Here is a 10,447-nt window from a genome sequence, read left to right on the forward strand (position 1 = left end):
AAAAAAAAAAAAAAAAAAAGAAAAGAAAAGAAAAGCTAAAATATATTTAAAAATTTAGACTTGAGAAAGAAAAGATTAATCATCTCCTAGTAGATCCTGTGGGTAATTTTTCATATTATTTCTGAAGTCATCCATGTATAATAGACATAAATTTGTTTTGAAGGGCCAACTTATTTCCATATCATGGGATAAGTTGATGGTTTATAAAATATATCACCTACTTATCCAATAATATGCAAAGAAGATGGCCTTTAGAGGCATAATTATATGTTTATTATATGCAATAGACACAATGTGTATTATACATAACACAGAAGAAACGTTCTATATGTACGTATGCAATTAGCAGCATAATTGAAGGGGAACACCCTCACAGCAAAATGGTCAGGCCGAGGCACTGGCCCCACTGGAGCTGGCTGTGGTCACACTCTCACAAGCTCACCTCCCGTGGGTCAGGGGAGCCATGAAAGCAAGTTCCCAAAACACAAACACACACCTGTGGCCTTTCTGGACAAGCAGCCAGCAGCCCCTGTGAGCAGCCATTACTAGACGTCCCGTGCAAGCTTGGCCGTGTGGACGCATGATGGTACCATTAGTGTCAGGTGACCTTTCAGCTCCCTTCTTGTACCATGAGGTGAAAGTTGAAGGTACAGAGGAAACAGTTTCATTCTAATTAAACGGAATTGTGTACAGGCTAGAATTATGTGATGTCATGGAGAAAGCGTGAACATCTAAGGACCACTAAACAGTGGCCTAGTGGCCTGAATTGTAGTTCCCACTATATCTGCTTATGAGTGGTTCAAAATAACCGAAAGGACTTTTTAAAAAGGCTACAGAGCCCTAATGGCAAAAAATTTAAGAAAAGTTAACAGGAACACAAAGCACAATCTAGGTAACTCTAAAACATCAATTACATGGAGATTTGGAAACTTAAAAGGCTGACTGTTAATGAAAGCAACAGTAAAGGGACCGGCTGTGACCTTGGAGACGCTGGCCTGACCCTTCAAAGAACGCTGCACCCAGCGAGGGTGCCCGCTGGCCTATCCTCATTTTGAAAATACACCCTTCTCAATTTTTAGTGGAAAAGGCAAGAAACGTGAATATATTTTGATTTCTGTGTAAACAGGCCACAGATACCCCAAAACCAGACTCTCCTGTCAACAAAACATTCTGTACCACTGTTTTTGCACATGGAGGTCACTCACTTCCAAAAAGGATTCCTGAAACATGTCCCCAGTAGGTCACATACCTGAAGGCACTTTAGAAGTCTTGGAAGAGTCCCCTCCTCTTCTAGCCTCAAACCATCTCCCCTGTTGATTCGTTTTACTTAAAACTCCACCCCAGAAAGCGCCTGTGATTCCACTCCTGTAAACGTGCATTTATGCATCTGTCTTCTGTTGCTCACACACAGAGCCTTCCTTCTAAATCTTCACACAACACGACAATGGACTTGGTTCTATGTCTCCCCTCGTCTTCTCAGCCAGGACAGAGCAAGACCACGCGGCACCCTCTGTGTGCCATAAGGCCCCGGAAATGGTGTGAGCCCAGAAAACGCGCACAGGCAGACAGACAGACAGAATGAGCAAATGAATGGCCTTTGTATCCTCTCCTGAGAACAAGATTTTAGGGACACTTAAAGAAAGGCAAGAAATTTCCATCTTCTGGTCCAGCAGGTAAAGATGTTGGGTGCCCTCACTCCCGTGCACTCTAATAAAAACCTATACAAACTGGAAATCAGCAGCTCCTGGATCCCTCAGAGAAGTGAGGTCACAGGCAAATTGCTGCGCCTGAAAGTGGAGCGACAGCCAGGCAGAAATCCACAGCCAGCAGGAGTGCGTCCCCAAGCAGAAGTTGAGGCTGGAACCCGCACAGGGTAGGAAGACTTAATTCTGCTTGATGAATTGCCAGAGGTTCAGTGTGGACAGGCCTTAGAGATCAATCTCGGTGGGGGCTTATTCCTAGGAGTCCCCACACTCTCATGGGTTTTACCTCCAGGAACCCCACTAAAGTTCTCACAGTGAAGATGAGAGAAAAAGCCCTGGGACTCCCAGCAGGGGGAGGAAAAAGGAATCATCTTAAAATATGTCCGAAATAAGCTGGGCGCCGTGGCTCATGCCTGTAATCCCAGCACTTTGGGAGGCTGGGGAGGGTGGATCATAAGGTCAGGAGATCAAGACTAGCCTGGCCAACATGATAAAACTCCGTCTCTAATAAAAATACAAAAATTAGCTGGGTGTGTTGGCACGTGCCTATAATCCCAGCTACTTGAGAGGCTGAGGCATGAGAATCGCCGGAACCCAGGAGGCGGAGGTTGAGGTGAGCCAGGATCGTGCCACTGCACTCCAGTCTGGCAACAGAGCAAGACTCCGTCTCAAAATATATATATATGTATATATATATATACACACACACATACACATATATCTATACACACATATATACCTATATATATATACACATGTATGTATATACGTATATACATGTATATATATGTATATACACACATATACGTATATAAACACATATATACACATATATACATCTGTATATACATGTATATACATATATGTGCGTGTGTGTGTGTGTATATGTATATATATATATATACATATAAAAAGGAAGTATTCTATTTGTCATTAAAAGGCCAGTCTCAAACAAAACTATCCGATCAGAGCCTAGTCTGCTGGTATTTTATCAAAGCCTAAGCAGCACCACCTTCACCCCCACCTCCCAGGGGAAAGGAGCCATTCTATCTCACCCGAGGGGAAAAACAAAACAGAGAAGTTTGGGAGAGCCAGGAGCCCAGGGCCAGGCTGGCCGCAGAGGGCAGAAGGGGAGCCAAGCAGGTTGTGAAGGGTGCTTTGAGGGCGAGAAGCACCGGAGGGGAGCAGAGGCCCCTGCCCATGACCTTCCCTTGGCACAGCCGTGTGTGGGTGCTGACGTTAACCAACCCTCGTGTGAATGAGCTCGTGCTGCTGGTGCTGCCTCTTCCTCACCCAGTGCCTGCTGAAGGGAGAGGGGAGAGGACGCCGTCCAGCAAGAAGGCAGCCCCAAGCCCCTCCTGGCCAATCCTGAGCTATTGCTTGGTGCACCGCAGGCCAGCCACGCAGCCACACAGCCACGCAGCCTTCTCACTAAGCGTACGGAGCTGCCCCAGTGTCCACACAAAGAGAAGAGGGCTTGAGTCAGCCCACATGCAAGCCGGACTCTGCAAGTTATCAGACATCAGGAAACCTACTTTTTTCTCATGGTTACCAACCTCCACAGGTTTAAGAATCATCCAGAATCTCAGAATCTCGTGACACGAGAGCCAAGCACACCTTAACAGAGAGAACTGCAAACTTGTGCAGCGCGCGCCACACCTTGCCGTTGTTTGGCGAGGCTGGTTTTGGTGTCCCATTGGATGCGTGGGTGCTGTCAGCGCTGGGGGTTCGCTGCTGACATAGGGTCGTTCAGTACATCACCGTTCAGCAGTAAGGGCATCCCATGTCCAGTCACAACGTCAGGATCTCCAAGCATCTGACCGCTGGGTCACAGAAATTTTCATATTTTCTTAGCACTAACGCCTTCCGCTTGCAAGGCTGCCATAGGATGGGGGCTCAGGTGTCCAATATGCAGTCAGAAAGCACAGAAGCTTCCTGTTTTCGTATAAGGTGCTTCACTGAGGATTCCAAATTCATTGCTGTCTAGATTACAATCAGCAATGCTGGCACCAGGACGAGGCACAGGAGCACTTGGGGCTCTCAGGTCACGCCACAGTCAGCCCAAATGCAAGCTCTTTACCTGCCCCAGGTTACACTCCTCTGTCAACCCCGCACTTTCTCAGTTCACCACCAGTAAGCCTGAATCTGGGCTTCCAGCCTCATTGAGATGGAGAATAGTTTAGAGAACTTTCTTACAATGAAGTTGTGAGTGATAAGGTCAGGAAACAGCAAAGATTATTCTGATGGCGCTTTGCAGGTTGGCTGAAGGAGAGAGTGAAGGGAAACTCAGGCCACGAGGGATGAAAGTTGTTTTCTATTGCAACTTTGCCAGGGCAGGAAGGAGACTTTGCATCTTTGCTGTGTCGTGATGCTCCCAGAACACCTCTTTGCCCTTTGTAGAACCTCGGTGAACATGCGTTCTGTTGAAGAGAAGCCGCTGGAGAGAAGGTCCCAGCTGGGGAAAGCCGCGTGCACTTTGGCGCGTGCATACCACCTGCAGAGCACCGTCACTGCCCCCCTCCCCCCACCACAGAAAAGGTTATTTGAATGCAGCCTTTTCACTCTTGTGGTGAGGACTCTGCCAGGTTTGAGGGCCCAGGACCGCAGGCTCTCTGCTGCTGCTGTTGACTTTGATGGGGGCCACGGTAAACCACGGCATCTATAATTAGATGGGCCTAATTAAATTTGCATCCACAGCAGCTGACATCTTGGTTTTGGAATCCCAACTTCCAGGCCAGTTGTGTGACCTAAGAGCATGATGGTTTCAGAGGCTGGCAGGTAAGCAGGCCGAGGCGGCTTCTCAGTCCTTGCTGTCCACATCCCCTGCTGTGCAGCAAAGCAAGGAGGCCACGCTGCACCTCCCCGTGGGCTCCAGGGCACTGCAACTCCTTAACCAGAGACTCGCCACATGCATGCGCAGGAACAGATTCTTAAGGGAGAGGGCCCTCACTCTCATCAGAACTCAGATTTGTCCACATCCCCAAGAACTGCAGCCGGCTCTGAGCTTCTCTGCCCTGCAGCCAAAGTTTGTTGTCTGGTTGCTTCTGTGCAGATCTGATGATGATGCTTCCTCCATTAACTGAAAGACTTCCCAGACCCTTGGTTTTCCCCCAAGGCACCTACCAGCCTTGCATCTGTCACTCCCCAAACACGCCCACCACCTGAGGACAGCTGGCGTTTCTTCTTTTTTCTTTTTTTTTTAATTGCATTTTAGGTTTTGGGGTACATGTAAAGAACATGCAAGATTGTTGCTTAGGTACACAGCAGTGTGTGTGTACCTTCCTCCCCTTCTGCCTTCCTCCCCATCACCTATATCTGGCATTTCTCCCCATGCTATCTCTCCCCAACTCCCCACCCCCTGCTGTCCCTCCCCTATTTCCCCCCAACAGACCCCAGTGTGTAGTGCTCCCCTCCCTGTGTCCATGTGTTCTCATTATTCAACACCCACCTGTGAATGAGAACATGCGGTGTTTGATCTTCTGCTCTTCTGTCGATTTGCTGAGCATGATGGTTTCCAGGTTCATCCATGTCCCTGCAAAGGACACGAACTCATCATTTTTGATGGCTGCATAGTATTCCATGGTGTATATGTACCACATTTTCCCTGTCCAATCTATCATCGATGGGCATTTGGGTTGGTTCCAGGTCTTTGCTATTGTAAACAGTGCTGCAATGAACATTCGTGTGCATGTGTCCTTATAGTAGAACAATTTATAATCCTTTGGATATATACCCAGTAATAGGATTGCTCGGTCAAATGGAATTTCTATTTCTAGGTCCTAGCTGGCGTTTTTCCGAGTCTGCACCACTGTACAGTCTCTTTTCTTCATCCAGGTTACCTCCGATGGCCAGGACGGCAAGTCCTGCTCCCAAGCAAACACTCAGCTCGCTAGGAAGCTCCCCGTGAGTCTTCCCTTCTACTGCAGGGCTGGCATGCTCTCTAACTGCCCATTTTATTTCACCAACAATTACACACTGTAATGTCTTGATTACACTCAGTGTAAGTCTGGGTGCTCCAGAGAAGCACATAGATACACCCATTGTACACACAGGTGCGCACACATGCACACGCACACATGCACACGCACACACGCACACACACAGACAGAGAGCTGGGCATCGGCTCACAGATCACAGACCCGGAAGGGCTGTCGTGAGGCTGGAAGCTCAGCAAGAGCTGAAACTGCAGCATCAAGTCTCAACCCCACCCGCTGGCAGGCAGGGGGCCCGGCCGGCTTCCTACGCTGCCCCTGATGTGGACTTTCTTCTTCTGAAGGAAACCTCAGTCTTCCCTCTTCAGACCTTCCACTGGTTGGATGAGACCTACCTACATTAGGGAAACAATCTGCTTTACTTCAAGTCAATTGATTGTAAACGCAAATCACATCTACAAAGATCTCCCACAGCCACCTCCAGTCTGGTTGACCAAGCAACTGAGAACCACAGCCCAGCCAAGTCAACACACAAAACTCACCATTGCACCCTCCTTCCCTCCTTCCCCATGAAGAACGCACTGAGCACTGTGCCTCCGGAACAACTAACACTCCTTCCGGTGCTTAGTAAGTGTCTGCTATGTGCATTATTAAAAGTGACAGGTTCAGACACTGATAAATTCCATCACTAATACTTTAAAAATGCAAACAAACGTTCTCCCAGTTTGTCAGCATGTGTGTGTGTGTGTGCGCGTGCGTGTGTACCTAATTTATCGGTTTCCTGAAGCCCTTTGGAAACTTCTGTGCGTTGGGATCTTAATTCCACCGTGGCCCACAGCAAATGTTTCTCAGCGTCCTTCCTCCAAGTCTCTGAAATCACGAAGCTGTGCACACTGTTCTCACTATTTAGAGAGAGACAAAATAAAACTAAAAGCAATTAAGTGATTTGGGGAAAATATAGAGTGCATCAATGGCAAATATGAGGGCAGGGACCACGGGCCACCAAAGCAGCTGTCAGCGAACCGGGCTGCTCTTTGGCCATGATTTAAAGCTTCTGTTTAGACTGCTATCCACATCCATCTCAGGAAATAAATGGCTGCAGTGCAGACTCCAACATCCAAACCAGATGGAAGCGTTCACGCTCCTTCGGAAAGTTTAAATCACCTCACAACGCGAGGTTTACCGTTCTTATCAACTTCTGGGAATATCTCAAACAAGATGGTATGATGGATGAATATGGAAGACTGTAACAAAATATGAACAAATAAAACTAACTATGTCTCTCAATATACCATAATAACCGACACATAGAATTATACGAAGAGACTTTCTTGGGGTCCCCCAAAATCAAAATGTCTTGTAATTATTTTATATTGCATTTTGTGCCTTATATTATCCACAAGAACTAGCTCAATTCATAGTTTTCTATACTCCACTTTGTGAGGATAGCAACCACAGAAAACCCGTGTTTTCAGACGCGTGTTTTTGAAAGGAAGTATCTGGCCAGGTGCGGTGGCTCATGCCTATAATCCCAGCAGTTTGGGCAGCCAAGGTAGAAGGATCATTTGATCTCAGGAGTTTGAGACCAGCCTGGGCACCATGGCAAAACCCTGACTCTATAAAAAAATACAAAAGATTAGCTGGGCATGGTGCCGTGCACCTGTAGTCTGAGCAACTCAGGAGGCTGAGGTGGGATAATTGCTTGAGCCTGGGAGGCTGAGGTTTCAGTGATCTGAATATTGAATTCCAATTCAAGGACGAATCTATTGATTTACAATTTATTGTAAATAGATATAATTTTTAAAATAAATTTCTGTTGCTTCTATATTAACTTATTACCAAATTTCATATATGTGGACTAATGGGTCATTTGCTCTTATTCCTTAATTTATGAGACACTGGTCTAAATAGGTATTTGGGGAAAAGATAAAGGCAGCACAAGAAGAATCAGGAATGGAACTGTTTGAAACTCTGAGTCCTGTGACTAGCTTCTGCATTCTTGAACATGTCACCAAGTCCACTCGTCAGGGTACCACGGAGACGTCAATGCTGCCTCTCTGTGTCCACCAAGGTGTTTTCTGCCATGTCAGGTTTTCATTTCTTTACTCTCCCAGAATAACTTACTCCACAGAGTGCAGCTGCTCACATATGAAATGAGAAAGCCCATAGGGAATTTTTGTTTTCTGATACGGAGCCTTGCTCTTGTTGCTGAGGCTGGAGTGCAGTAGCTCGATCTCAGCTCATTGCAACCGCCACCTCCCAGGTTCAAGCGATTTGCCCGCCTCAGCCTCTTGAGTAGCTAAGATTACAAGCCTGTGCCAGCATGCCCGACCAAGTTTTGTATTTTTAGTAGAGATGAGGTTTCTCCATGTTGGTCAGGCTGGTCTCAAACTCCCGACCTCAGGTGATCTACAAAGTGCTGGGATTACAGGCATGAGCCACTGCACCCTGCCAGAAATATTTTAGAAAAAGAAGATGCATAAAGGTATGCCCCCCATCTTCTTGACATCCATTGGGTGTCCAAAAGAACATTGGCAGCCTTCCCTTTAAACAGAAATTGTCTCTTCCACAGACGAGGTTTTACTCAATGGTCTCTGTCTCACATCTGTTGACAAGGTCCATCCTCCCTCCGAGGGCAGCCCCCACTCACAGGTGGGCGTCATCACCAGCACCAGCTTCCCACCGACTCCGGCTGGCTCCCCTCATCCCTTCACGCTGCCTGAAAAATAGTCTCCTGAATGCATGCATGTTCCACGTACCTACAATTTGTTCTGTGAAACCACCATTTTAAGTTTTTGTCTGTTTTGACAGAACTATTTCTAAGGCTTTACCATACATGCTGTCTTTGTCAGTGGCGTAAGCTAAGTGTGATTCGTCACTTTCCCAGGGACCTGGGTGTGGCTGAGACACAGTCTCCGGGACGTTGCCCTGCAGAGTTGGCACCTGAATTAGAAGGAGCACCGTTTGTTTGTTTCACTGGTGTCCTTTGTCCGTGCTTCTGTCTTAGGTTGTTTGTCTAAATCACATGTCCTTTTGTTGTGTCCTCTCCTTCTGCTATTTCCAGTCCGTTCTTGCTTTACATGCAGAGAAACCAGAGTTTCCGAAGAAACAGGACACCAACTTGCCAAATCATTAGCCTTGCTCTGATAGTGGTAGACTTATGGGAAATGACTGAACGTCTTCACCAAAAGTGCCCTCGGTGGTGCTGGCAGCCCTTTCCCTGTGGCTCAGAAGCCAAGCTTCTCATGGTGCTTGGGTGGTTGTGACACCCAACAGGCTGATTTGTTGATAAGTGGTACCCTCTGTCCCTTGTGACACTTGAACATTTGAAAAACAACAAAAAAGTCATGTGGGCCCAGCGCGGTGGCGCACACCTGTCATCCCAGTACTTTGGGAGGCTGAGGTGGGCGGTCAGGAGCTCGAGACCAACCTGAGCAACACGGTGAAACCATGTTTCCACTAAAAATACAAAAATCAGCTGGACATGGAGATGCGTGCCTGTAATTCCAGCTACTCAGGAGGCTGAGGTAGGAGAATCTCTTGATCCCGGGAGGCAGAGGTTACAGTGAGCTGAGATTGTGACAGAGTGAGACTCCATCAAAAAAAAAAAAAAAGTTGGTGGCGAATCAGTACACACTTTTCTTCAAACTCAGGAGCACGAGGCAATTTATTAGCAAAACATCAGGGAGAAAGTCTTGGTGATTGTTGCCCCATCTGCTAGCAATGGCCGGATCCCTGTTGCTGAGTGGCAGGAACTGTGTTTTCCCCTCTGTCGTAGACCACCCTTGTATAGAATGGCACTCAGAGAAGGGAGGGGTGCAGTGTGGGATGCCAGTCTGCCCCTTGTCTTAGAAAGACACACTTGCTGTTTGCGTTCAGACTGCCTGGACCTTGGGAGCCACATTCAAGAAAGTCTCTGAGTCAAAAGGCCAAGCAGTCCTCCATGGGGTCTTCTGCCTGATTAAACCAGGGCTGTAGCGGCATCCCGCTCTGCTCCCAATTCAGCACCAGATCCAGCTCTCAGAGCCACCAAGTCTGAAGCCAGGCTGGCTGTGTTTCTTGCAAGTCAGCCAGAAGGTAAGGTTCCTGCTGAGCTGATGCTCTGAGTCTCTCCAAGCCACGCAGAGCATGCACCCCACCCCACCCCAGCACTGCGAGGAGGACGGGCAGGGCCGGCAGGGCACTCCCTGCACTGCTGAGCTTCGCCCAACCCAGCTCCAGCCCCCGTCGTTCTGAAAGTTTTCTATTTGAGAGTCTTAATGCATATTTACACATATATTTAAAATATTAATATTTAAAATGTAATTAAAAGATTTAAACCCATTTTAATACTTAAGGGAGACAAACACAATGCCTGTCTGAGGCATTCACATCCTTGGGAGAATTGTTAGTCGGCATAATTCATTAATATTGAGGAGCAATCCTGATGTGCCTGATTTGGTTCTGGGAAGGGAAAATGGGGTCATCTGTGAACTGCCAGGAAGAGCTGGTGGCATGCTGCGCCCTCTGGTACATTCAGCCCTGGAGCTGGGGACAGGGGCAGGAGTGCCTGTGGCCAGCAGGACCTCGCTCAGAGGCCCCCGGAAACAAGCCTGAACTCTGATGGCAGCAGAGAGCAGCGGGGGAATTTCCTGGGTTGGGGGTGGAGTCTCACCTTCCCTTTGTCCCAAGGCAAGGTCTCCTCCAAGACACCGTTTATCAACTTCAGCCCTGCTGACATCCGGGGCTAGGAATCTTCTTTGTTGAGGGCGGCTCTGTGCTTTGTGGGACATTTGGCAGCACCTCTGGCCTCTCCCCATGACCTAACACACT

The sequence above is a fragment of the Cebus imitator genome, unplaced genomic scaffold (assembly GCF_001604975.1).
Source record: "Cebus imitator isolate Cc_AM_T3 unplaced genomic scaffold, Cebus_imitator-1.0 Scaffold185, whole genome shotgun sequence".
NCBI lineage: Eukaryota > Metazoa > Chordata > Mammalia > Primates > Cebidae > Cebus > Cebus imitator.